The sequence below is a fragment of the Molothrus ater genome, chromosome 7 (genome assembly GCF_012460135.2).
Source record: "Molothrus ater isolate BHLD 08-10-18 breed brown headed cowbird chromosome 7, BPBGC_Mater_1.1, whole genome shotgun sequence".
Lineage (NCBI taxonomy): Eukaryota > Metazoa > Chordata > Aves > Passeriformes > Icteridae > Molothrus > Molothrus ater.
Genome location: NC_050484.2, coordinates 9,082,588 through 9,108,777, shown reverse-complemented (window position 1 = coordinate 9,108,777; position 26,190 = coordinate 9,082,588). Strand labels below are relative to the sequence as shown.

Here is a 26,190-nt window from a genome sequence, read left to right as displayed (position 1 = left end):
ACTGTCTGCTCCCTCTTCAAAGGACACAAAGCATCGCTACCTGCAGCGCCTTCAGAGGCAAAACCAGCTGGCGTGAAAGCACAGCCCTATTTGCATTAATAGCTTCCCAACAACGGCTGAAACATGGGCTTTAGGGAAATGGGCAGCTCTTCCAGGTCCTCCTTACTAAAGTCCTGAAGGTGGAGGAAATCTTGCTGATGCAACAACAGAGAACTCCAGTGTCTCTCAGTTTAATCCTCAGATTTCTGTTCTCAATGACTTTGACACTTCATCAGCTTTTTACCCACATCATATAACGAGCACTTTTTTATAGGCTCTGTTTACACTCTGTGACATGCTGGCTGTGCATTGGGAAATGCTGTCCCAGCTCACAAGTCTGATGGTTATGTGCTCTGTTCCCCTCTCAGCAAAGGAAAAGTGCCTTTTGCCCAAGCTCTCAAAGCAGCAGGCTGGATGGAGCTCCCTGATGGTAAGTTCATGCCTTGATCTGATGACGTTTTAAGATTGGAATCAAAACAACAGTTTGTCAGAATGAGTATTCACCTCACAGAGCCTCCAGTTTGTGACCTGGCCAAAAAGGGAGAGTAATTCATGAGTGTAACTCTGGCTTTTGCCCTTGTTGAAGTAACCAGGGTGATTGTTTGTGCCTGCAAGGTCAGAAGAGGATGAGCCTAGGGTTAATGGCAGTCAGGACCTATGGACCAACGTCACCCTGGAAACTTTGCAGGCCATCAGCATGACACACAGTGCTTTTATGCAAAATGCCCTGGTGCTGACAGGGAGCAGCAAGGGTGGCCGTTCTGCAAGGGACAGGGAGCCAGGAGCCAAGTGTGGCTCTGGCATGTGGCAGCTGTGGCCTCTCTAGCAAGGAGCCAGGTGTGGTGGCAACCCTGGGTCAGGATCACAGACAGGCTGCTGGGGCAGTGTAGCTTAAAAGCAGCTCCTAAGGGAAAATTGGGGCCAGCTCTTGCTTCCAGCTCTCTTCACACTGACTGCCACCAGCAGAGGAGATGATCTTGGGCTCAGCAGCCGTGGCTGGCCTGTGCCACACATGGCTACTCTGAGCTCCAGCCTGATGCATGCACCTGTGAGCAGGGCAGTGCCTGGTGAGAGGAGAGCAGGGCAGACACACCCAAACTCCAGGTAACTTCATGCTAAGTGGATGGTTTAAATGTGTGGGGCTTTTTTCCTCTCTCCAGCGTTCTAGAAATGTAGCTGATTGTCTGAAGTGCAATCAGTGCACACTTGACTTTTGAGAATGATACACATAAAAGTGTTATAGAAGGCAATTCACTGAAGTCAAGTGTGCTTGAATCACATTTTAGATAATTGGCTGGATTAAATAAAAACTGTCAGTAATTACAAAAGTATGGTTTGATTTTGATTCTGCTCTGCATTTTGTCCGTTTTTAAGCTTGCTTCTTTTTGTACCTCACTGAAGTATTTTATCTTTGCTTCTTTGTTTTCTACTTAATAGTCACTGTTTCCATTCAACAAGCGTTTTTCTTCAGTTTTCAGTATGGTATTTAACAAGTTCTTTCTGTCCTCATCTTGCTTTCCCTTAGTAGTCTTCACTTGCCTATTACCTTGGGTTTTATTTATTCTTAATGGCCCCAATTAGAAAACAGTTACCACAGCACTTACTTAAACCCAGCTTAACCATGTGTTGAGTCACTACCTGATTTAGCATGCTTAAACTTGTTAATTTACATGAAGAATTGGGATAACAATGACTCTGTTATGTACTCCAAATTAACTTCATTTCTGTTTGCCATAATTGGTTTATTTCCAACAGTGGAAAAGTTGCCAGGTAAAATTTACACTGAGAGGGAAAGAGAAATATGAATGACAGTACGTTTACATCTAGCACATTGCATGTTAGCAACTTGATGTCACAAAACTCTTTTGGTGAAGGTCAATGCAGGGGAAGCAAAGGCAAAAGGAAAAACAAAACCCATATTTGAGATTCCCAAGGAATATACACAACATGGAGCTTGGATGCGTTTTTGTGGTATGTCCCAGTAGTGTGACAAGATTCTGAATAAGGTCCCAGCAGAGGTGTCATTACCTGTTTGGATATCTTACTGTTACATTTGTCTATCTCACATGCTTAAAACCCTGGGGCCTCAGTATCATCATGAAATGCCACTCAAAGTTCCTTCTAAGGCTGACCATTGGAAATGACCAAGGATCCATTTCATGATTTTATCTCGTGACCAACTGTAGCTCAGCATCTTTACTCTTAATACTTTGGATATAAATAGATAAATATTTATATGTACACTTCTGCATACAATTGCCTGGGGAATCTGTTACATTTTATTTGTATTCATGATCAGTGTCTCTGTTGCTGAAATAATTTTGGTAGTATGAATTTTTTTCCAGGCTTTTCAGTGGCCTCAAGTATTGTATTCACATCATTCTCACCCAGATTATATGCTTGTCAAAGCAAGCTCAAGCAGAGAAAGCTAATGCTAAAAACACATGGAAATGTTAAAAGAATTTAGGACAAACAGGAGTGCTCCTCCTCCAGCAAGCTTCTTGCTTGAGGGAATATGGGTACACAACTTCCCTCATGGCTGGCTTTGGTTAGCAAATCATTTGATGCAGAGTAATTGGAAGGACTGGGTGCTACAAGAAATGCTGTGCTGAAGAAGCGCTAACACGTATAATTAAAATTTAGGGCCAGCTCCTCAGCGGAAATTTAAACGAGATGATGCTTTCCTCCTACATATTGACTTAGGCGTTTTGATTCAAAAAAATTGTTGAGCTACACTTGGGGGGTTTCTGAGTATTTCTTGGTTTTAAATGGTATTTATCAGGATCGTTCTGTCGTTTGACATTTGAGCAAATGGGAGCATAATACGCTTTCTGAAAGATGTAAATTGGAAGTATCTATGAATGGGTACTGAATACTCAGTCACTGACTAGAATTTAGGCTGCAATTAACCAAACTAACATTTATTTATTTTAGGTGCATACCTTCTAATGGAATGCTTCACACATAAGTAATTAACCTTATGTCATGGGGACAAATGCAAATATATGTGATTCATTTTTTGCCACGCAGATTTTTCTATTGACAAAAAAATATGGTTTGTCTCTGCCTGTCTCTATTAGAGATTCCATTTTCTATACTCTGTTTACCGTTTGTTGCAAATTAAACCATGTCAAACTGACAAGCTACAGGTTTTTTCTAAAATTACTAGCTTGTTAGGGGTGAAAAAACTTCTTTTGGGAAAAAAATGAATGTGCTTTTTCAGCAACAAGACTTAAATGAAAGCAATTCTCTATGCTGTTGGCACAAATGAATTTGGCTCAAGTGAAAAGCAAATTAAACCTATTGTACGTACTTCTTTCATTAAAGGCAAAATATATATATTTCTGCAAATTATTGATGGTGTTTCCACATATTCGTGTTTATTTTGCTATCCAACAGATTACAGAGTTCAGTGCCCCAAATCTGACCTGCCTTGAATCATTCATTCAAATCTCCTGGGTCAGGTATCAGCTTACAGTAAAGTGCACTGAAGCTTCTTTCATTAGCCTGAAATCCCAGGGACAGGGAAGCCACTTCCCTTCAGTTCAAGACTTGTGGTTTTGGACCCCAGTGGTATGTTAATGCTGTGTTTTCTGTATGTGCATACACAAATCTACTTTTCCAGCATTTCAACTTGAAAATGAAAATATGCAACTGCTAATGAGAGAGCCTATGTGAGCCATGGGAAGAGAGAGAGGAGGGAAACACTCATTGCCACTGCTCTTGGGACTCTTCATGCCCTAGGTCTTGGCTCAGGATATTTGAATGGCTGTGCTGGTAAATCTCAAAGCACTTCCTGCCATGATAATCTCACCGGAGGTGGTGATTTGTGTCTGAGGCCTTCAGCCAGGTGCCTGACATGCTGCTGTTCTCTGCTGAGCCCAGCAGCCTCTCTCTCCCCAGACACACAGGTGAGTTCACACCTGTGCATTCAGGGCCAGCTCCATTCTGCTCCACTGGGGCTGGTGCTTCCCACTGTGCTGCTGTTAGTGCACGTTGGTGTGTTGGTCATGGAAACACCCAGGAGCAGGCAACTCTCAGGCACAGTTCTCCTCCCTGGGATGTGCTGCACAGTCCCTGCCTGTTCCAAACACCAACAGCCGTTTGGTTTTGTGCTGAGGGCTTTGTTTTCATCTCAGAGGCAAATCAGTGTTTGACCAGCTGATTGCCCCTGTTGATTGTTTCCATTCAGCATTTGTGGGTTTCACACGTGTGCAGTTGTGCTGATTGCTCCTTCCAGCTGCGCAAGGACAGCCAGTGTGAACCTTTTCCTATGTAAAATGCCTTGTGTGGGGACTCTGGGCCCCAGTGTAACCTCACTATCCACGATGTTCTTGTCCCAATTCATTCCAATGAGAAAGATAATTGGATTCAGGCAGTTAAACCATTTTGTAGGTGCTGCAAAATCTAATCATTATCAAGTATATGGAGTTGGTGTCAATTCCTTTCTTCCTTCCCAAACTAGGAAGGCTGTTTTTCTAAAATCCTCTAGCAAATGCCTGTTCCATACTGGAACTTCTCAGCATTAAAAAATTGTATTGACATCTCTATAAAATATTTCTCTGAATTTTTATTCTCTCCTTTAGGCTCTCATGGCAATCTAGATGGAAACCAATGTTCAAATGGCAGAATTTCTCTGCCAGTCTAAATACAGGATTTGTCTAAATATAACTAAATTGAAGTTTGGTGCAAAGCTACACAGGCCTATGTAGATAAGAAAAATATGAGCCTGATTATTCCTATGCAGTACTGAGAAAAAATAACTTATGGTTAAATCACATAATGTGATGTATCATGTTTATTAAACTGTAGTGTTAAATCCCGGTTTACTGTTTTCCTATTAAAACGTCGTTGACGGATATCTGAGAAAAAATACTTAGAACAATGAGTCAAATTAAGGAAGTTGAATAAAATTTTTGAATATTCTTCTGAGAAGAATTTTCTAAGATTCGGAGGTAAATAACAATCATCTGATACAAGAAGTTGGTGAAACTGCATTTTGCTGTTTAGTCGGAATCTTTGATTAGCTTTATCCAGTGATTTCTAGATCTGGCTGAAATGAAGTAGCTTTTTATAGACAATATATGGAAACACTGAGGGAGAGATAAAAAAAGGCATTGACACATACTGATATCTGATTTATTGGGGTATTTAGCCATGCGCATAAGCACATGAACTGCAATGATCTGTGATAGGATTGATTTGCCTAAAGGATATGGCTTAACTGGGAATGTACAATTTGGAAAGAAGATTCCATGAACATAGATAATGAAGTAAGCTTTAAAAACTTGACAACAGCAGAGGAGAAGTAGTGAAATCCTTTCTCAGAAATGAATAGAGAAATTGCTTTTTCCTAAAATTATAAGAGCATATTTGTTTGTGCCTCACCTCTGCCTAATGCTTTCTGAGGTGCAGCACGGGGAGCCATCCTAGACCAAATCCAGACCCAGATGGATCTCTCAGAAAATCACAGCTCACCCCCTCCACTCCTCTGACTCAGTGAGCTGCTGGAAGGAGTTGTTCCAACCTGACTTGTTTTCCTTGGGGAGCTGCTCCAGATTTGGAATCCAATGGCTATGTTTGGCAAAGGACACGTGCTCTGTCTCATGCCGTGGTTTCTGTGACATGGGTCAGCCACACAATCCATCTCCTTTTGCCTCTCTGTTTTGATTTATTCAGCTGAGAAAAAGTAGGTATGTGCATATGTTTGGATGTACAGGCATGTGAGCAAATGATTCATCTTGCTCACTGTGAAGGCAGGTGGGAAAAATTTGAAGAAAAAGACTGCTTTTATAAAAAATTCAATACTAATTTCATAGAAAATCACTAAAGAGCTGATTAATGAGGAAGATCACTTAATGTTTCCTAATTAGATTTATGGCATTTACCCAGTGCCTTTAATTCATTGTGCATTAAGGAGAAATGTGTAAGGTTTTCATTTGAAGGCTTTGTTTACTCCCAGCCCTTAATTTCAAGGTTATCATCCATGCAGTGTAATTTCCTTTTGTTTCTTTGCATTAACAGTTCAGAGTAAATAACTTGGCTGGTTAAAACCAAAGTACAAGGAAGGCTCCAGTGTCATTATGGTAAAGATCTATAAGCACAAATGTCATTAAGGAAGCAGGAAAAGCGGAAAGCACCATCATATAAGGGTTGCAGTGTTGTTCCAAAAACAAGGGAATGAGGATGATGGCATCCAGGAGTGACCAGAATGGTTTGATGGTTATGTAATTGCTGGAACCAGATATTACAAGAAGTGAAAAAATCTGAAAGACCTCTACAGGAAATGCTCCTGGATCTGAATCCTAATTTCCCCACTGTACAGCTGCTTATGGCCTCTGTTCTAATTCCCATCCATCTACAACAAAAGATGAAATTACCACAATAGCTTTTTTTCCAGACTGATTAAATGGAGCAGGAAAATAGACAGCAGAACTGGTAATACATTATAATTAGAGACTTGTTTCAATGCAATAATCTAAGGCATAATTTGTGGCATAAATCCTATTTCAGGAAAGCACTTAAGCATATATTTAAGTCTATCTTTATTGACACAATGCATTTAAACATATGCTTCAGTTGAAATGTGGGCTTAAAGTCAAATTAAATATAATGTTGAAATATATGTGCAAACTTACAATGATTTTTTTAGGAAGGTTTTCCCAAGCGAGGATAACTTTAAAAGCATTTTATTTTGTCTTGAATTAACATTGATTTCCTGCACAAGAAAGTTATCCAAGGTATTTTGTTTCCACCTTTCTGGGAAACCCTTTGGTTAGGTCAGGTGTTTTAACCCCTTGCTTGCAGTGTTACAGCATTTATCCATTTTTTAAAAAGAAGTTTTAGCAAGCTGAAAATAAGAGGAAATAAACTTTGCAGAAGTTCCATATTAGTGTATTTCAAAGCAAGTAATTTACACCTCTGTGCAATTGGTAAATCCTTTGGTTCTCTTTTTCTGCTTCTATTACATCTTTGATTTCTACTTATCTTCACTGTTATTGGTCATGAGTTTTGACTATACCTCTTACTCAAAATTTGTGATTCTAGACAGGGCACAGTGAGGTGTCAAGTTTGGGGAAAAAAGTGTTTGCTCTTATTTGTCCATGTCTTCCTCTGGAAGGGTAGAAGGAAACCTAAGACATGTATGACATTCAGGAATGAGTTCCAAAGACTCTGAGAATGGCTCGTTTGTGGCCATATCCATGGAGGAAATAACCTGTCTCTAGTCTCAGAGCACCACACAAAAATGAACCTCTGCATGGCACACTGCCAGTAGCAATTTAGCAACTTTAACGAGTCCATAGCAATGAGCTCCAAGTGCAGGTCCTCTCCATGGCTCCTTATTGCCATGAACAGGGGATGTTACAGTGCTCTCCTCACCCCTCCTCTCTCAGGCCTTTCTCCTGTAACTCCATTTCCTCAAGTTTTCCTTCCTGTAAAAACATTTTAGAGGACTATTGCTTAAATGAATAAAGCACCTAGTAATAAAAAACATGCCCCCAATCAGAGTTGTTTTTCTTTCAAGAGACTGATAATTTATTTTCTTTTCAAATCACATCACAGAATAAATCACATCAGAGGAAAAGTCATGAAGTATATTCTCTTAGGCCACTATAACTTAGAATAATTTGTATATCATTCCCTGGAAGAAGTGATATTTCTGTGTCTTGACAAATTATTCTGTCTAATTCACTCATCTATCTCATAGATTCTCATAGATTCATCCACTCTGATTCCACTTCTGTGATTCTCTAAGTAAAAATGAGAGAGGAGAAACCTCTGAGGAGAAAAAGCCCCTGAAATTAATAGTCAATCTAGCATAAAATAAAATTAATATTATGAATATTGATCACTTTAATGTGCAGTAAATATTCTGCTTGTAAATAGACACTGTTTACTGATTAGAAATGTGTGGAAATATTGCTTTTATATAGAAGGGCTAAAAAAACCCCATCGCTCTGTAACTAAAAAGGTGCTTTTGATCTTATTTTCTTTCTTTACATTTGCAAGTGTAGAATCTTTTTTTGTACATGTCTGACATTATTATTGGAGAATCTCTTTTTCCTTTTTTTTCCTTTCTTGTTTTTTCCTTCTCTTTATATTGTTTTCCATTTTAAGTTTTGGGAAAACTAACTAAAAAAGGTAAGAAACTGAACTTCTACTGGTTCCTTTCCAAACAGGTCTAGAGGAGCATGGGCTAAACATCCAAAAATGTTACTTTGAAGTGTTTTTTTCAGTAATGTTTTATCCAATGGATTTCAGAGGAAAAGAATGAAAGTCTTGCATATGGTACTCCAGAATTTCCCCAGTCATTTTAATTGAGCTCTTGATGACTTTTGTGATGCCTTTTGGAAAATACCTGTTCTCTAACCAAAAGCAGGGCTGTTACTGTGCATGTGTAAACCCTGCATGCTCACATACCTGTGTGTCTTCAAGAAATGCTTTCTTGTTCTAACTCTTGGTACAGCTTGCTTCCCTCCCGAGCAGAAATACAGGTAAAGAATTTGTGAGTATGAAACAAAATCTTATTTTTGTTTATAAATAGTATTCATTCTGCTCTCTAAGAGCAAGCAGTGTGAAGGACACGTTCAGAGAACAAAACATTCCTGTTAGAGACTGATCTAAAAGACCTAACAGAATGTGTTTTTTTTTTTTTGGTTTTGCAGTCATAAATAATTTAACTTGTTTTAATTATTCTCAGGAAATAATTTCAAAGTCTTTACTATGAAGACAGCACACACAAGGCCTTTGTTTTTTTTAAATATCAAATAGATTTAAAGTGATACTTCAAAAGTCCTCTATTCAGCAGCAATCAATGTAATGTGGACTGAATAGTTCAACTGTGCTCCTGTGAACATAAAAGCAGAAGGTTTGTAAAGCTGCCTCACAGCAGTAGCTAAACATCAAAACAATATAGAAGTTTAAAAATAATTATGAAAAGTGATCGGTTCTTTATCAGATACCAAAAATACTTCAAAGGGTTTTTTTTAAAAAAACATTTCCATCCTTACAAACTCATGTGTCTGTGTGTATATAAGGTAAAGAACAGGAACACTCAAAATGCAACCAATGTATGTTTTATGGCTGTTAGAATTTAGCCTTGCTAAATCAGAGCAAGTTCCAGCATTGATTTCAATAGCACCTGGCTTAGGTACTATTGAATTTGAGATTTACGTCTTTCATAAAATTCAGATTTTAATAACTTTAATTCCCTGATGGCTGCAGAGTTGCTAAGGAAGCAGCATTTGACTTTATGATATGAACTGCCTGAGGATCAGCCACTGAACCTGAGGGATTCTGAGTTGGGAATGTGGGAGCTGCCTTCCTGTATGCATTTGTCCTTGTCTTGTGTCACACCACTGACCTCATCTACAGCAAGTCCCACATTTCAGGAGTAAATGGGGTTTTTTTGCCAGCTTACCAACAAAAAAAGAACTTTCTAAATGCTAATTTTAATAATGAATGCCTTTAACCACTATTGAAATTTCAATTTCTGTTTGGGAGAAAGAGGCTTCCATGCCAAGTGCTTTGTACAGTGCTTGGCATGCATGTATGGAAAAGCTCTAATCTGCTGTCTGGGGGCTGAAGAGTTCATCTTGTCCTTGCACTTGCTCCTGTTGGACTTGTTCAAGTTTCTATAAATAATGTTGCATTCTGAATAAAAGGGAAAGAATTTGAGGGCCCTGTGGTAAGGAATCTTGCCTGACATGTAGGTGGCAGATGAAAGTTCACATCATTGCTCTAATGGGAATGAAATTGCTTATAGAGCCTGGAACAGCTCCAAGATAAATGAGGTGGTCTGTGATTAGAGCAGTTATCTGGAATGTGGAAGGCACAGATTAAGCTGTCAGTGTGAGGGGCTCCTTTCCTCCTCTGAGCCACAACCACAGGATCTCAATCAACCCCTTGCCCATGCCTCTTCATTTCAAAATGGAAAACAAAGAGGGTTTTTGCTATTATATTTTTTTAGCTAGTATTTCCCTCCCATGTCTCGTAGTGATGGCACTGAGAACCTGCTCACTCAGTGTCTTTGTAATCCTTGGTCTGTCCGAAATACATGAGGACTATTTTGGGATCAGATCAGCCATCTCTAATCACACAGCTGTAGGAAAAACTTATTTCAAACCAGAGTGACACTGTAACACTCATGCTCTGCCTGAGATGCTGTATGATTAGTTTTCTTTCTGGACTGTAATCATTTGGCAGACACCTCTAACACTATAATCAGTTCAAAATGTCATGGTGTATTAGCTAAAACTTACAGCAATCAACCCAAACCAGGGAATGGTCAGACATCAAGAAAATGGAATTAATGAGGTGGTTCTGTGCTTCAAAAAGTAACATTAGAAGTCAAACCAGCAGGCAAGTGCACTGTGGAAAGAGAGTGTTCCCAGGATCTCTCCAGAACTGTTCCCATCCTGTTTCTATTGACTCCTATCACTGAAAGGACCTATTGAGTCCTTTCACCACTTCCTAGAGTTCATGTTTGCAGTTTCAGTTTCTTATATAATCAGAAATGGTCCTAAGAGCCCAAGGTAGAGCTTGTTTGATATCCAAATGTGTCACTGGACTATTTGGATTCAGAACAAAGCAGAATCCACAGTGTTTCTGTGTCATTTTCCTAACGCAGCTTAAAGCAGAGAATTGAAACACTTCCAAATGCATAACTAAAGTACACACACACACATTCTTACTGTCAGCAAGTATGAAATTGTTCTTTGAAACCAGAAGGTGGCTCTACAACCAAGCTGGGCAAGCTGAAACCATAGAGATGCAGTATTCAAAATTTTTACTTGATCCTTTCAGTTCTCTTCTTCCTCAGTGGAAACACCCCAGTTCTGTAAGTAATGTAAGTGGTTTTACAATACCTCTTTTTTCTTCTTTTTTTTTTTTTTTCATGGCAAAAACTTCCACCAAAGTCCTTTTTTTACTAGGGTAGGGCACAAAGCATAACACTGATGGCTTTAACTGGCTTCTGCTGAAGTCAGTTGTTATCTCACTGCTGATTTCAGTGGGAGCTGCTTAAATCTAAATATAACGAGCCTGGAAGATCCTTCCCGTATCTGCCTGGGGGTGGTGTGAATGGCAGGTTCCTGCACACATCGGTCTGTTGAGAGCTGATTTTATTTGTAATGTTTGCTATAAAGCTATCAATGGCTGGTCTTTGACATTACACAGCCCAGAAATGGTGCTGAAGATGACATGGCATGATTTTTTTTGTTTAGAATAGCACACTTGGCTGGTGTTGTTTTAGTATTTTGTAACATTATGAAGAATTTATGTGACAGCATATATTTTGTATCTGTCTCTGCCCTTTTAAGTTACCAGCAATTGTAGCACTGTTTGAAAAGGAGGTGTGGGGTAACTTCTCACATTCCTGACATAAAACTCTGAACAAAGCCTACATTTGGAAAAGCAAACATTTTTTCCTAGACACAGATATTAATTGTCAAGAAATTCAGCAAAGCCAATGAAGTAACTCCATTGCAAGCCTCAGGTTAAATTAAAACAAGATCTACCATATATTTTCTTGGCATTTGATTCGAAATACTACTGTAAAAAATAACAGAAAATTATAGACATTGTGTACTTTATGGGAATTTTAACATGTGGAAAACACTTGGGTATTTTGTGCATTCTCCTGCTGTGCTAATTGTTTCAAAATTTCAAACTACCAGTTATGGGGAACTGCTGAATGCTTTTGTTTCTCTAGAGGTTGTACAAGCAGGAACAAAAACCCTCAGCAATTGCTGGAGTTTACATTAATAATCAACACTGAGCTTGTTTTGTCCATGGCCCATTTTAAAATATTGAGATGTGGGCCTAGTTGAACACTGTTGCTCTAGTTTTGTGCTGCTTGAAATCCGTTTCAGTGTCACTTTGTGGAGTCATAATGTAATGAAGTAGTGCAGCAGTAAATGAGGTCAATTCACTATTACACATGTGGAGCCTCAGACAAAAAAAAAATGCTTGGATTTTATTTTTTCTCTTTTTTTCTCTCTCTTTTTTTTTAGCTTGTGTGTAGTGTAATTAAATGGAATTTATCCTGACATGCTTGTCCTAAAGGACGGGTAGAACTTTCAGGATATCAAACTGCTTCCTTGTCATTTATTCATTTCATTACAAAACTGCAGCCCTTCAGGGCGTGTGCCATAATATAATAGTGCTCCTGAGTAGTAGATTTTCATTTGGCTCTTTGATTTATCTGACAGATACAGGGGCAAAACCCCCATATGTAACCAGAAAAATCCCCATAGACAAGGCATACATGACTGCTAAAATGCACAGGTTATTTCTGCTAACAATGGCATCAACTTGTATCAGAAATGTTCCTTTCTGATTTGGCTTTCTCTGGTGAAATGAGATGTTTTAGTGTTTCATTTCTGAATTTGTTTCGTGTAACTGTGTTCTCCCCAAACAAACATATCTCAGATCTCAATATCAACTCCTTTCACAAAAGATGGGTGTGATAATTCTTCCATGAAGCTGTGCATTGCTTTTGCTTTCACAGAAGTTTTGAAAACATAGGCTCTACAAAAGTTATCATTTAATTCTAGAATAGATGGAGATTAATAGGTGCTTTCTACCCCCAAAAAATGACACTGAATTTAAGCTTCTGGTACTGTTAGACCAGTGTTTTTCTAAACCCCTGAATGTTAAACTCCCTTTCAGTCAGTTATGCTCAGACCATGAGGTTTCTTCATCCTGCACTTCCTCAAGTGTCACTGAAGAGCTCATATAAATGGAACTAATTATTGTGTCAGTCTCTTACTAGAGGAAAGCAGGAACTGGCTCACCTATTATCTTCTTTCACTAATATTTACATAGAATAATAATTCACTCATAGATAAAGAGTAATTGCTGTGCATCTCTGTCCATTAAAATGTGCATCAACAAGTCAGCCTTTTGCTTGTTGCATATCTTGGATGGTGTTGCAGTCAAACTGCCCCCTGTAAGATTCTGCTATTGACTTCTACTTGATATCACTGCATTTCATAATATAAAATCAAAATGTGGGGGTTAGATTGGGAGAATTTGTTCTCTGTTTCTCCTTTTTTCCTTTTTTAGGTTGTTTTTTTTGTGGGTTTTTTGTGGCTTTTTTTCCTGGTGATAGAAAAGAAATCACTGTTGATAAAATTAGAAAGGTAAAGGGGGAATCAGTTCCCCACTCATGTCAGAGTTTCTGTTGCACAGGTCTAGCAAATTCAGTGGATTTGGCTGTAATTTGCAATGAAATCACTTATGTCACTTGCTTTGCAAAGATACAAAATATGGATGAATGGACATAAGCTATTCTTCAGCCAGTCAGAGAAACGCCATGTTAGCCTCTCAAAAATTCCCTCAAATTATCACTGATTGCAATCAACACTTTCAGTCTGATTCACAGAAGACAACAGCCTTACAGAACACATTATTTTCTTCCTCTCAAAGGATCAAGTTAATGTTTGGTCAAACAGGAACACAACTTACGTAGGGTTTTAAGCCTCATGAGCTACTAAGTAAGTTTTTTACTTATACTGCAGGGTAAACAGTTTGTTGGTTCTTTTCATCCTTAATGAAGAGAAGTGCATATGTAGAACAGAGAAAATTGCAAAAACCCCAGATATTATAGATATTGAGCACCCTAAATTCAAAGCAATGTGGGCTATACTGCTCACTACAAAACCTGGGGCTCTGTAAAAAAAAAAAAATACACCATTGGTATTTGTAAAGAAACTGCTAATACTTGTTTTCTTCTTGAAACACCTGCTCAGAATATCAGGTATCTTGAACTTGTATCTTGTAACTTGTTTCAAGAATAGCAATTGCTGTTTTGCCCCTCCTTTTGCAGCTTTATAGACTATTTGGAAGCACTTAGGTTCTAAAGTTGTTGTCATTACTACAAAATCATTCTGAAACTTTGCCATCTCCATGGCAACTGGCCTACTTATGTTAAGGATTTTGATACCACACTGATGTTCAATGGCATTGTTAATCCGAGATATTAATTTAATATATCAGTGCTTTACACTGGAGTTTACATGCTTAATCTTTTGGTTATAATCGTGAGAAAACTTTGATGCTGAATAATGACTTGCTAAAGCATTAGCTCACCCAGAGAACACCTACCACAGGATGAATTAGCACAGACTAAGGAACACAGAGTCTTGTGTTAACAAACAGGATGTGAAAGCACTGGCAGTACAGGTAAGTTCTTTTAAGAGAAATGAGTAGAATCTTTCCCAGTTATATAAATATGGTGAGCAGAATTTGCCCTGCTCAGGCAGACCCCACTGAAATCAGCAGCTGGGATCACTGAAGCCAGGAGTTCTGTTTTCCTAGCAAAACACTCAGAGCAAGGTTTGAGGCAGGACCAAACCTGCTATGAACACCAAACCCAGGGTGCAATCCTGTAGAGCACATCCTGGTGTGCAGAGGAGCACCTAGTGCTGGCTCTGGTGAGCAGGCAGTGCCCAAATCCTCACGGTGTGACAGAGAGAAGGGCTCAGGTGAACATGCTCCATGTTCAGGTGAACAAGTGAACATTCTCCATGTTCCACACAGATCAGTAGTCGTTCTAACAATCCCCAGAGACGGGTCAGGCCTAGTGGACTGGCACAAAGATGGATGCTGTCCTTAAGAATACACATTTCAACTCTCCACGTGTCTCCCTTCCAAGGGTGGGGAGAGCCTGGAAACTACAGCCAGCAGGGTTTTGCTGGAGCAAAACCATGATGCTCTTACACAGCACTGTGAAAAACCTCATTGATGTCAAAATTCCAAATGCTTATTTTATCCATATCTTTCTGAATGAAACTGTAAACAATGTGCAGTGTAGTGGAAATGTGAAATATTACCCTATTTGAAAGTGTATTAATCTTTTTTGAACTTTTTAGTGTATATGTTACTAATGCCAGGGTAGAGCAAAGCCTTTGTGCTGCTACAGGGGTGGAGGCGAGGAGAAAACACAGCAGTATTTACAAATAGATTCTGCAAACTCCAGTTCAAAAGAGATGACATCTCCTGTAATTGCAGATGAGTACTTTCTTATTTGTTTTCTGCCAGAAATATATTAAATTATACTCACTGCCCCTAGCTAGTCCGTAAGCCTTTTTTTCTTACTGGCCAGAGTCCCATTCCCAGCAATCCTTTAAATTTCTCATTTTTCATGCAACTACCTTGATTATCTATGCTGTTAGTGTGCTCAGTAGCTTTTTGTTGGTAGAAGGGATCCCAAGGGTATCATTCTTTTTATTACATTTCACCGCCGTGTGGAGAGAATAGTCCTTCCTCTTTGGAGGTCAGAGAGAAATGATCTATTTACTTCCTTCTAAATGGAGGATAATTCTGTTCTTGCCTGGCACTGAAACTTTTCTATCAGACACCTTCCTGGAGACAATATTATAAAAGCCAGATTTTCAGCAGATTTGAACACTTTCCACAGTTCCCCATTGAAATATTGAATTAGATCTGAAATTATTTTCTTCTGCACTCGTGTCATTTTAAGCGAGCTTTATGCCAGGGCCTTTGATGCCAAATTTCATCTCGGGGTGAATTCTTACTTTTTGAGAGTCTACCAAAATGTAGACTCTCAAAAGCCTCCTTTACAATAGACTTGCTGGCTGGCCCTTGGTTCCAGGGGTGCTGCTGGCAGGCTCAGTTAAAAAGCAGGCTCAATGGGTATGAGACCATAAGCACAAACTCCCTTTAAAATACAAACCTTGGAGCTCCTCTTTAATTCCTACTGCCCCAAAGCTGCATTCTGCTCCTTCCAGACCTGTGAATGTAGAGGATGAGTACGCCTCTTATTGGGAAGTGTGAATGGAATGAGGAGTGGATAGGGCTGATGGAGGCACGGGCATACCTTCCTGTATGCTGCAGCTGATAAACTGAATTCCTTGCTGAGCTGGGGATTGGGAATGGATGAATACAATTGCCTAATTGAGACTTTGGTTTTTTAAATCACTTTGAAAATACTTGTGAGTCCCTCCTTTTGCCTCCTCTGAGCCTTGGTGCTTTTAAATGGTAACCAGTTTTGACTTGTTACAATCTCACTGGAATCAGTGGAGAATTTTAATTAAATACAATAAGTGTTTAAAACAGGATCCAAATGCTTAGAATTGGGAAAAGAAATTAGGCAAACTTTGTGTAGATTTCAAATGAGTTTTCATTCCAGAGGCACAAAACCTCTGGAACTGTGTGGGTGTTCTGCTGATAGGTTTATAAATGGCATCAGATGACCTTGGTGACCAACCTCAGGCAAAGAAGAGCTCATTTTGAACAGTGAACAATGAAGGCAATAACTGATCCAATCGATAGTTCCTGAGCTTCCTGTGACCTAAGGCAGATTTGAATAAACCACCTATTCAAGAAATTGTCTATTAAAAAAAAAAAACACCTGAGTTTCTTTATTAAAATTTATAGTTAATGAAAAAATCTGACTTTTCAAGGTATGCTGTTTGCTTCTTTAATTTTTTTCCTGGTATGAGAAAGCAAAATTCAAAAAGCTTTTACTTTTTCATCAACAAGAGACTTTTCAAGTGTTATCTCCCCTCTCCTGTTAGATACATGTGCATAAATTCTACAGGAAAATTTTAGAAATTCAATAGCAAATTTTTAGATCTAGCAAGTAGAAACCAACTAAATAAATAATGTACCAAGAAATTGCAGCACATTTATCACAAGACTGTGAGGCAGGTTAATCTATATTATGAGAGATGGCTCTGTTGCCCAGTTCCAGTAAGGCCAAACCAGCTGGCCCTGCTTACAGGAACTGGTAAAAAGCAGGATATAAATGGTTAGGATTCATCAGGGTGATGTACGGGGGAGCTGTGCAGCAGCTCCTGGGACTGCAGCCTTATCTCTGCTGCATACGGTCTGTGCCTCAAAAATTATGCTCAATGTTAAGACTGCTTCCACAGGGAATAGAAATAGAATGTTATAACTAAGTAATAGCAAAAATATTTATGAACTCATTTTCTCTCCAATGTGTCGTGTTAATAATGACCGTTTTTCTTTCATTTAATATTTAAAACCCACAAGAAAGTATGAATAGAATTTACACCTATTAAAAATGTCTTTGAGCGGTACCCAAAAATAGTTACCAGCACTACTACACTGTTTTTTTCCCTCTTGAGAAGCTACAAATCTGAAACCTAGCAAGGTAAGTTTTGAAATGTTTTATAGTGATTAGAAAGTCCTAAATGGAGGCGTGGTCATGGAGAGAGGGGGCCATGTCCACATTTCATGTCAGTATCACAAAATCCTACTGTATAAGTATAGCTGGTGATTACAGTACTGGTCTTAATGTACAATCTAACCCTAAAATTAAAACTAAATGACCCAATGTTGTGAAACTTTATGTTACAGGCAAGGCCAATATATTTTTGACTTCAGAGAGAGTGCTTTTACAGCATTTTTTTCCACAAGAAGAGTGAAAAAAAATCTTCCTCTTAGGTGAGTCATTGTTATCTAATCTTTACAGTATGGTTTTATCGCCTTGTAGCTAGAGAAACTAAACAGGAAACTTCACTTTGCAAGCATAGTCATTTCTCAAAACTTTGCATTTTCCCTATACGTAGGAACTTTCTGATATTTGACAGTAAGAAGAGAGCAGCCAACAGCTCAGACTTAGGGAGACTCAGGGAGAACTAATGGATTCTGTTATGCCATAATAATTCATTATCAAATTACAAAAATGTCTTCTTCAATGCAATACTCAAACACAGGGACTGAAATTCTCTGAAAAAAGGAATGAGGACATGACAGTAAGACCTGGTATGAAAATGAAGGGGATAATTATAGATATTTGACACTATAGCTGAAAATATGGGACTTTTAAAATCATTTGAGCCATAGGAAGTCAGATTTAGATATGTCAACATTAGGAAAATGCACAAAACGCATATTGTTAGCAGAATGGAGGAAATCTCAGGATCCAGAATTAAAAAGCATGGAAAAAAATCTTAATAGAAAAATGTTTAAGAATGTGTAATTTGAACTGACCCATGAAGGTTGTTATGTTAACAGCTACTATTAAGTACAACAATGCTCAGGGCTAATTTTTGCTGTTGTTGGTACTAAATATTGACATTCATTGTGCATGTTTTTCTGAAGTGTTGAAGGGAACCAAACCCCTGTTTTCCAAGGTACTGAACCAGCATGCAGAGCATTCCTAACCCTCTGGAGATGTCAATAATTATATATATTTTAACGAAGATCCTAACCCCCAAATCTGAGGTAATGCAGTATTTATAATTACTTGGAAGTGTTTCAGAGCTAAATTTCACCTTCTGTAGCGCTGGGTTGCACCTCTGAGTGGAGAGTTGTCAGCAGCCCTGTATGGTGAAAGGTCTTGTGGAGGTTGCAGAGCTCAGTGCTCATCAAGAGCCCACCCTGCACCTGTTTACTGGAGCATGAGACTGTGTTGGGAAAATACCTAAATGTGTCACTTCAGTGGCACTGCTTGCAAACTAAGGACCAAAATAAGGAAAACTGAGCTTCCCACGGGGAAAATAACTAGGAATATACAGTGAGGACTACAGAAAGAACACTAATTTGCAAGAACAGCCTCTGCAAAAGGACAACAGACAGCTTGGAAGGGAGATTTCTCCATCCCACATTTGATTAATAACTGCAAGGAGCACTGTGACCTTGGTTCCTACCACAACACTTCACAGAAGTTAGCTTCCCTCTTGTTTGAAGTACTGGATGGCTTCTTTCTGCTTGTGGCTTAGGAAATCTTAGGAAACTTGTAAGAGGTTGAAGCCAAAAGCAGTGACTGCAAACCTAAGAATAAATAATAATTATGAAAGTGAGCTTCCTTCAGAAACTTGCATTTAATTCTATGACTTGTTCCATCAAATGCTGATCTCACTGCAACAGAACTTGACTTTTGCTCTGCGGCAGGATACGCTGGAACTTTTTTCATATTGTCAGTAATTAGTGAAAGAGTAGATATGTTGAAATCCCAGTTATCAAACATTTATTTTATACTTTAATTTATACTTTAATTTAAACCAGAGAAATCAGCTCAATTATTTATCTAAATCTAACAGAGACAGTTGACTTCATATGTTGGATCTCAAACAATGCTACAACAACTGAGAGAATGCATTCATGCAAACCAAGGGAGCAGTTACTGTGGTTTAATTGTCTTCAAGAGCAGCAATTATCGTCTGAAATTCAAATGTGCTGCTTATGTTTTGGCCTTTTGGGGAAAGGCACGTTTTAGCAGTCAGAAAAATAACTGTCTGCTTTTGATGCTGTGTAAAGACTAAAGATTTTTCACTGATAATGTATTCCTGATCTTTGAATGCTGGACTTCAGCCTATAATTGTTGACTGATAATTGTTTTCAATCCCAACAGGTCAAAATGCTTATGTATATTTCAAGAGTAGCTGCAGCCAAAAAAAAAAAAACAAGAAAAAACGAAATTGCTTTTATCTTTGAATGAGTTGGTGCATTTTGCAAAGGAAGAACATTACACAGTAACTACTCATTTAAGAAGTAATTAACCTTCTTAAGCTATTTGCATTATTAATGTACTAGTTATCATAATGTCCTAATGTATCTGCATTTCCATTAATGTTTTCTTCACTAAACAAATAAAAGTGGATTGAGTAAAGAGATGACATTTGTTTAATTGTTCATCAGAATTCTCTTCCCCTAATCCAAAGCCCTGATAGTTTGCTAAATAGAAACCCTTAAATGGATACCATTTCATGATAGGTTTTGAAACTAATTATATCAAATGTCATAGTGTTATTTATTTAAAAGGCTTTTCAAGATAACTGTACAAGGGGAAAGATCTGGTTTCTTCCTTTTAAAGTGCTTAAAATATTCTATTAAGTTCTTGTAATTTGTTTAGCTCTTTAACAAATGCCCTCAATCAAGTTTAATTTTAGCATCCTATAAAATGTTTCCTGTAAATGTAGTTTTGTAAAACTGTTTACTGCTACTGCTTCTTGCCTTTATGAAAAGGTCTCCTAAACCAGGATCAGCATAATTCTATGCTTGCTCAGAAAACCTTGGCGTGGTTTGCAAATATTGGAGAGAAGATCTATTGCCACAAAAAAACCCCAAACAAACAAAAAAACCCCCAAACACATGACCAAAGAAGTCCATGCAATTAAATAAGTTTGTCTCTAATTAAAAGACACAGGTAAATATAAAATTTCAGCTCTGTGCGAAATGTGTTTATACTTTGGTGAGGGAAGAAGCTCAGTGTCTTAGGATAATTAACCTTAACCTGAGTCTTCTACACATTATACCACACATAATGGTGAAAGCTGGATGAAATAATCTATTTTTTTTAATATTTCGAGTCCTTGCTTGCTTTGAAATCTAAATTCTTGTTTTATTTCTCAAATCAGTGCCTGTGAGCAGCACATTTAACATCATATTTTTCAGCACTCTGAATTTGTTCATAATCTCACATGCAACTATGAAATGGAGCCAGAGGGGTTCCCAACTGTAGGAAACCCAACACAGAACTGAATGGGTGTCTGTGGTTTGTTTTGGGTTTTTTTTTAATTAAGTATTCTAACATTGATGATAAGAAACAAGTCAGAATCTAAATGTATCTGTCACATTGCTCCAAGTATTTTAACTGTAGTAGGTGCATGCATTAGAATATTTCATTTTTCAAGTTATGAATCTTTTGAGTTTTAGTTGCCATATTGCATAAAAATTTAAATTTTTTTTTGTCATTATTCTCTATTCCTGCAAGTTTTGAGCAAATGCCACTCGCCAAAAGATTTGAACTAGAGGCTGATGCTCCAGTTGTCATGTTTGAATGTTACCCTGTGGGGAAAAAGGCAGCAGATTTCTTCAATAACCTTAGCTAGTCTTTACCTCTCAGCTTTAAACAGTTACATATAAAAGTGTTGAAATCTTCAGCAAGGGAAAGATGCTCTTTCCAACTCTGTCTCACGTGAATCTGCTTGTCAACTGATATTAGAAATATGCCAGTGCTAAAACACTATTGAAAAGTACATGTTGAGCATGATGGCAGCAATTGTGGGTATCAGTTTTAAATCTCTGTGGCCATGAATGAACAAATCACTTAGGAGAGCATGTTATCTGAACTCCTGCTAATTACTGCTTAACAGGTTCTGCAAAGATTGTTGATTGCTTCCCTGTTTTCTTTCTCAAACTTCTCCAGCTGCCTTTTAGTTTCACACCTTCACCTTTTTTGGATCACGCTGGAATCAAAAGCCTGTTATGCCCTTAGGACATCTGTTCCTGTAGTAATTTTTACCTTGGCTATAACTTTGCAATTATCATCTAAAACTGCCACTAAACTATCCTGCATAAGTTGCAAATATCAAAAAGGTATTTTAAATTATATTGCTAAATTTATAGGCAGGCTTTAGTGTCCAGGGTTAAAAATTTATCCTAGTAGCCTGAAAGGATATTAAGTTCCATTTGGTCAGTTAATGGTGCATCCTCTTTTGTAGGTTAGTACTGAGATAATGTAGAGAAATAACAGCACTTTACAACTTCCCCAGCAATTTGTGAAGAAATCCTACTGCAGAAGAGAAAGCAATGGCTGGGGTATTCCAAAGCCTGCTGATATCAAGGGACTAACCAGAAGTCTTGCTGGGGGGTAACTCCTGTTTGTTAGAGGGCACAGAAGAACTAGGTGTTCAGAGTAACATGGAATTAAGGATCACTTCTGCCAGAGCTCTGGATCCAGCCCCAAGCTCCCTGTGATGATTTGTCACATTCTTTGCATGGCTCTGTAATTTAGGTATCCACAGAGAAATGCAGAGATAGGAACTAAATCCGTGTATCTGAAACCATATTTCTGACCATGGCATAATTCTCCCAAACCACTGGATCTCAGGCTAGTTAGACTTGCACTGGAGAGAGAGAGAGCCATATGGAAAAAGACTCACAGACTTTTTTGCCTCTCATGGTTTTGCCCATCTTCCTTCAAGTCAAACTGGCAACCTGTGATGGATTTGATTTTTTAAAAATTCTTTCTCCAGTCACAATCATACCGAGTGTTTGGCCCTAAATAATTGATTTTGATTTTGGTGGCAGTTGTCATAAAAATGAAAGGCTGGAATATTGCATTAAAAAAAGACAAGTGAAGAATTGAGAGTGGCCTGAACTTTAAATGCACACCAATATTACACAGTTCCTATGAAAACTATTGAGACCCTTCCAACAGCATTGATAAATCCTGACATTTCAGCTTAACTACACCATAAATGAAACTGCTACTTAACTCACCTTATCAATTTCCTCCCCCTGAAATCCAATCATTTCCAGAGCTAATTTCACAATGGCTTTAGATCAACATTTTTAATTAAGAACCTCATCTTCAGATATTCTGTCTTTCAGAATCTCTTACAACAGGAGTAGCAGGGATAATATAACTGCTGACTACCACTGCAGAATACAACCAAACTATCTGTATTTGGTTATTTCTTCCATCAGGTACAATACAAAAATCTCTGGGATCTAAGGCACCTGTTGCTGATGGAAAAACTGAGGTAGATAATTTTTTAAGGAATTAAATAGAAGGACACCCAGTCAGAACACAACATCTTTTGGTTTTATGTTACCAAGCATGAAAAGATGAGGACTGTTTCTAGACTGAAGCTTGCCATTATACCAGCAGTATCTAAGCTATACTAGAGAGGTCCTGAAAGTTAAACTAGAAGGGACCTGATTAAAGGTTGATCCTGATTCCTTAGGGGTGAGTGCAGTTGTCAGTAAAGAACTGTCTTATACTTTTTGTGCCCCAAAGTTTCTTCCTTTTTATGTACCTAGAGCAGAAAGAGTTGTTGGAGACACTTAATATGTTATTTCCCACTTTTCTTCCTAATTTTGGTCTGTATTAATTCCATATCAGAGTCATCCATTTGCACACATCCAAATAAATTTCATCAAAGATAGTAGCAGGACTAAGAGGAAATAGAAATTCAGTTGAATCTCCAGCTGTGTACATGAAGATTCAAATGAAAAAACATTGCTTTAGGACCGTTGCAAATGTTTAGTCAAATTGAGATAAAAGATATGCGTGGTATTATCTATCAATCTAATGTTATTTAATCTAATCCAATTTAGGAATAGATACAATACTCAGGAATGAAAAGGACATCTGCATTGATCCTGACTCTCTAGGAAGCATCGATTCAGAAAAGTATGTAATTTTCTGTCATCGTACTTGGGGATAAAGGTCTGAACTGTTCTCTGTAAATCACTGTAGCTATATTACTTTATGAGTTGCAATTGTTTGCTTAAAAACAGATGGTGCTCTGAGAATTCCAGAAGGTGTAATGTGAATGTAATAAATTTATTTTCTTTGTACAGGTGAACTAGGCCAGTTTATCTGAAAGGCACTCTTTGTATTCTGGAATTCCAGTTTCATGAGCGAGAGCATCACATATTTGCTATGGGGTTTGTCCTGATGTACTGGTCAGTGGACAGGGGTTTTTGGGCTTTGCTTGATAATGAGGATAGAAAACTGTAAAATAGCAGTCCCTTTTCTCTTTTTTTCTCCAGCAGGTCCATCTTTTTCAAGATCCCTACTTGATACATAGGAAGACTGGTATACTTAGCATGTTAATGTTCCAGGACTTTGAAACTACTATATCCCTGTCCACAGCAAAAAACTTTTAACCTTCTCTGCCAGCAGCTGTACCAAAGGGGAGAGGATGTAGGAAGGAAAAAGTATTCTCCAGAGTTTGAATCACTTCAGATTAATTGTTATTAGGGTTTTTTTTGGCCATCCTCAGAGGTTTTATTCAGTCCCTGAGGGAAAAAAACCTCAACCATCTCCTCCCCAAACAACCATTATTCTGGTCTATGAATAATGTAATGCAATTTTTAAAAAAACACCCCAAAGACAAACCACAACACCTATCTTCTTTATATCTTCTGGACACGAGCTGCATTTGGGAATATATTTTGTACTGGAATTAAAGTTGTCATCTTTGAACTGTTTGCAGATCTTTCAGCATTGATGGATTCCTGTGTGTTTGCATATAATGCATATGAGATTACCAGATAATGCAAAGCATTTCCAATTCTAGGCTGATGTCCCCACACCCAACCTTCACCTTTCTTGTCTCTCCTTCTATGGAGAGTAAAAATGACAGAGTGTACATAAAAGTATAAAAAAACCCCTCAGATTTCCAGGTGATTATTTGAATGGAAGGGAATATTAACTTCTGAATCTCACTTTTAAAATTAGATCATGACATGCTAAAGCAACTTCATTTGGTAGGTCTTAGTACTTGCCATGCTTTGAAGATGGCAGAGTTTGTAGTAGTGGTCATGCTTCTGTGGGAAAAAAAAGATGGCCAAAACTACCTTGTTTTTTTACAAACCAGGCAGAGTATATTTTAATAAATACTGACAATGTAAGCTACTGGTTTCCTATTTTCTTTTAGACACGAGTTTCTGATCTGTCAGTTGTTTGTGACATTCAGCAGCATCCCAGTGCCAAGAATAGCAGCAATGTTTGTTTCTCAGCAATGTTTCTGTTGTTTTATTGCTCCACCATAATTTGCTTCCATATGACAAGAAATACTTTTAGGTCAGATTCAAAGCTGAGTCAGAGTGATCTTGTGCAAATTTGTATCTGATTTATAAATCAACATCTTAGGAAGTGCTGTTCAGAAAACTGTTTTGATGGACAGCATTCCATGATAAGACAGATGGAAGCACATGCATCAGAAGATGAAAAGTAAAGAACTAACTGCTCCTAACATCTTTCTTCTGAATGATCTTTTGCCCTCCACATTAGACTCTGCACATAAGCTGCTTGCAATTACAGCAAGGTTATCTGGCAATTTTGCTTCTTTTAAGATAGTGATTTGTTACCACATTACCAACTTAGATCAGTCCCAATGTGCATGTTTCAAGCCCTCAAGTGTGTTGGACATGTTTCTGACATGGTGTAACACAGCTGCCCTCAGTAGCTGTGACCATTAGAACCTTTCCTTCAAACAGCATTTCAGTATCAGCAGTGTTGAAAATCACTCACCCTTGGCAGAGTGTGAGTGTTGCACTAACTGTGTAAACAGGCACAGCACAGGCTCAAACCATTCTGAACAGAGGCAAGGGCTGAATGTTGGAGCCTGAAGTGTATCAGGAGTGAGGCACTTGAGAGAGGGTGGGCAAACAAACTTTCTGCTTGTGTTTGGTTTTCACCAGCTATTGGTCACACGGGTTTTTCAACTAGAAAATATTTTCTCTGCTGAATCATGACTCTTGTCACAATGTGTTATCTTTATTTTGTTAACTTTAATTGTTATCCAAATCTGGAAAACAAATTCCACACTGAGAAGGGCTAGAAATAAATTTATATTCCTTGTATTAGAGGAATTATTTTCATCTATATTACAACACTCACCTTTCAGCCAAACCAGGCGGCCACATAAAGGAAGGAGGTCAAGAGCTTCTCATTTTTCGGCTACTTTTTTTCCTATTCTTTTTGCTTTCTTTTGCCCTGTTGCCTCATCACAAATCAATATGGAATGAGATTGGTTTGCTGGACAGCAAGCTGCTACCTGATGAAAATAAATTGAATGAATTTGGAAAGCATAAAACAGAGTGAAATTTCTTACATGCTGAAATAATTCAACTGTGTTAACCGTGCTATTAGACCTCTTCAAAGAAAACAGTTGAAAAAGGCACCATGGCTTTCAGAATCCATTGCGATACAGAGCAGAATACATAAGAACAAATAATATAGAAAACCTTTTTTGCTTTGACTACATTAAACAAATGTTAGTGGTGGAACAGCAGTTACTGCATTCACCTACTGCATGAAGAGAGTTGTCATATCCATGAGATAAATAAAACACCCACCCACTCAGCCTGAAACACCCACAGGCCCACTTTTGAGCAACTGGTGACATGTGCTCTGTATGCATGACTACTCTGCAGTCAGGTTCCTTGTGTGCCATAATGATGCATATTAAAGATGGATGTCATAAAAGGATTAAGGGGGTCTGTGATATGCATTGTTTTGTGCTGTATTTCCTAGCCCGAGGGATTAGTTGCTATAAACTGCTCAGGATCTCCACATTGCCAGATGAGTCAGTGAAAAGAAAACAGTAATGAGAGCATCCAGTTTGAAACTCAGAAACATGACTGAAGGCTGTGCTGACTTGCAAAATGAATGGTGCTGGTTTGCACTGTTAGAAA

The 26,190-nt window shown here is 38.2% G+C and overlaps 1 long non-coding RNA gene across 1 annotated transcript in view; it reads left to right on the top strand.

The window, feature by feature from the left end:
• The window catches only part of LOC118688934 (uncharacterized), a 114,224-nt gene extending 90,245 nt beyond the window's left edge, over positions 1 to 23,979 (top strand). The window contains exons 2-4 of the long non-coding RNA XR_004980538.2: positions 17,389 to 17,475; positions 23,101 to 23,176; positions 23,539 to 23,979. This is a non-coding gene — a long non-coding RNA (uncharacterized LOC118688934). The remainder of the gene's footprint in view (positions 1 to 17,388; positions 17,476 to 23,100; positions 23,177 to 23,538) is intronic.
• The last annotated feature ends 2,211 nt before the right edge of the window (positions 23,980 to 26,190 follow it).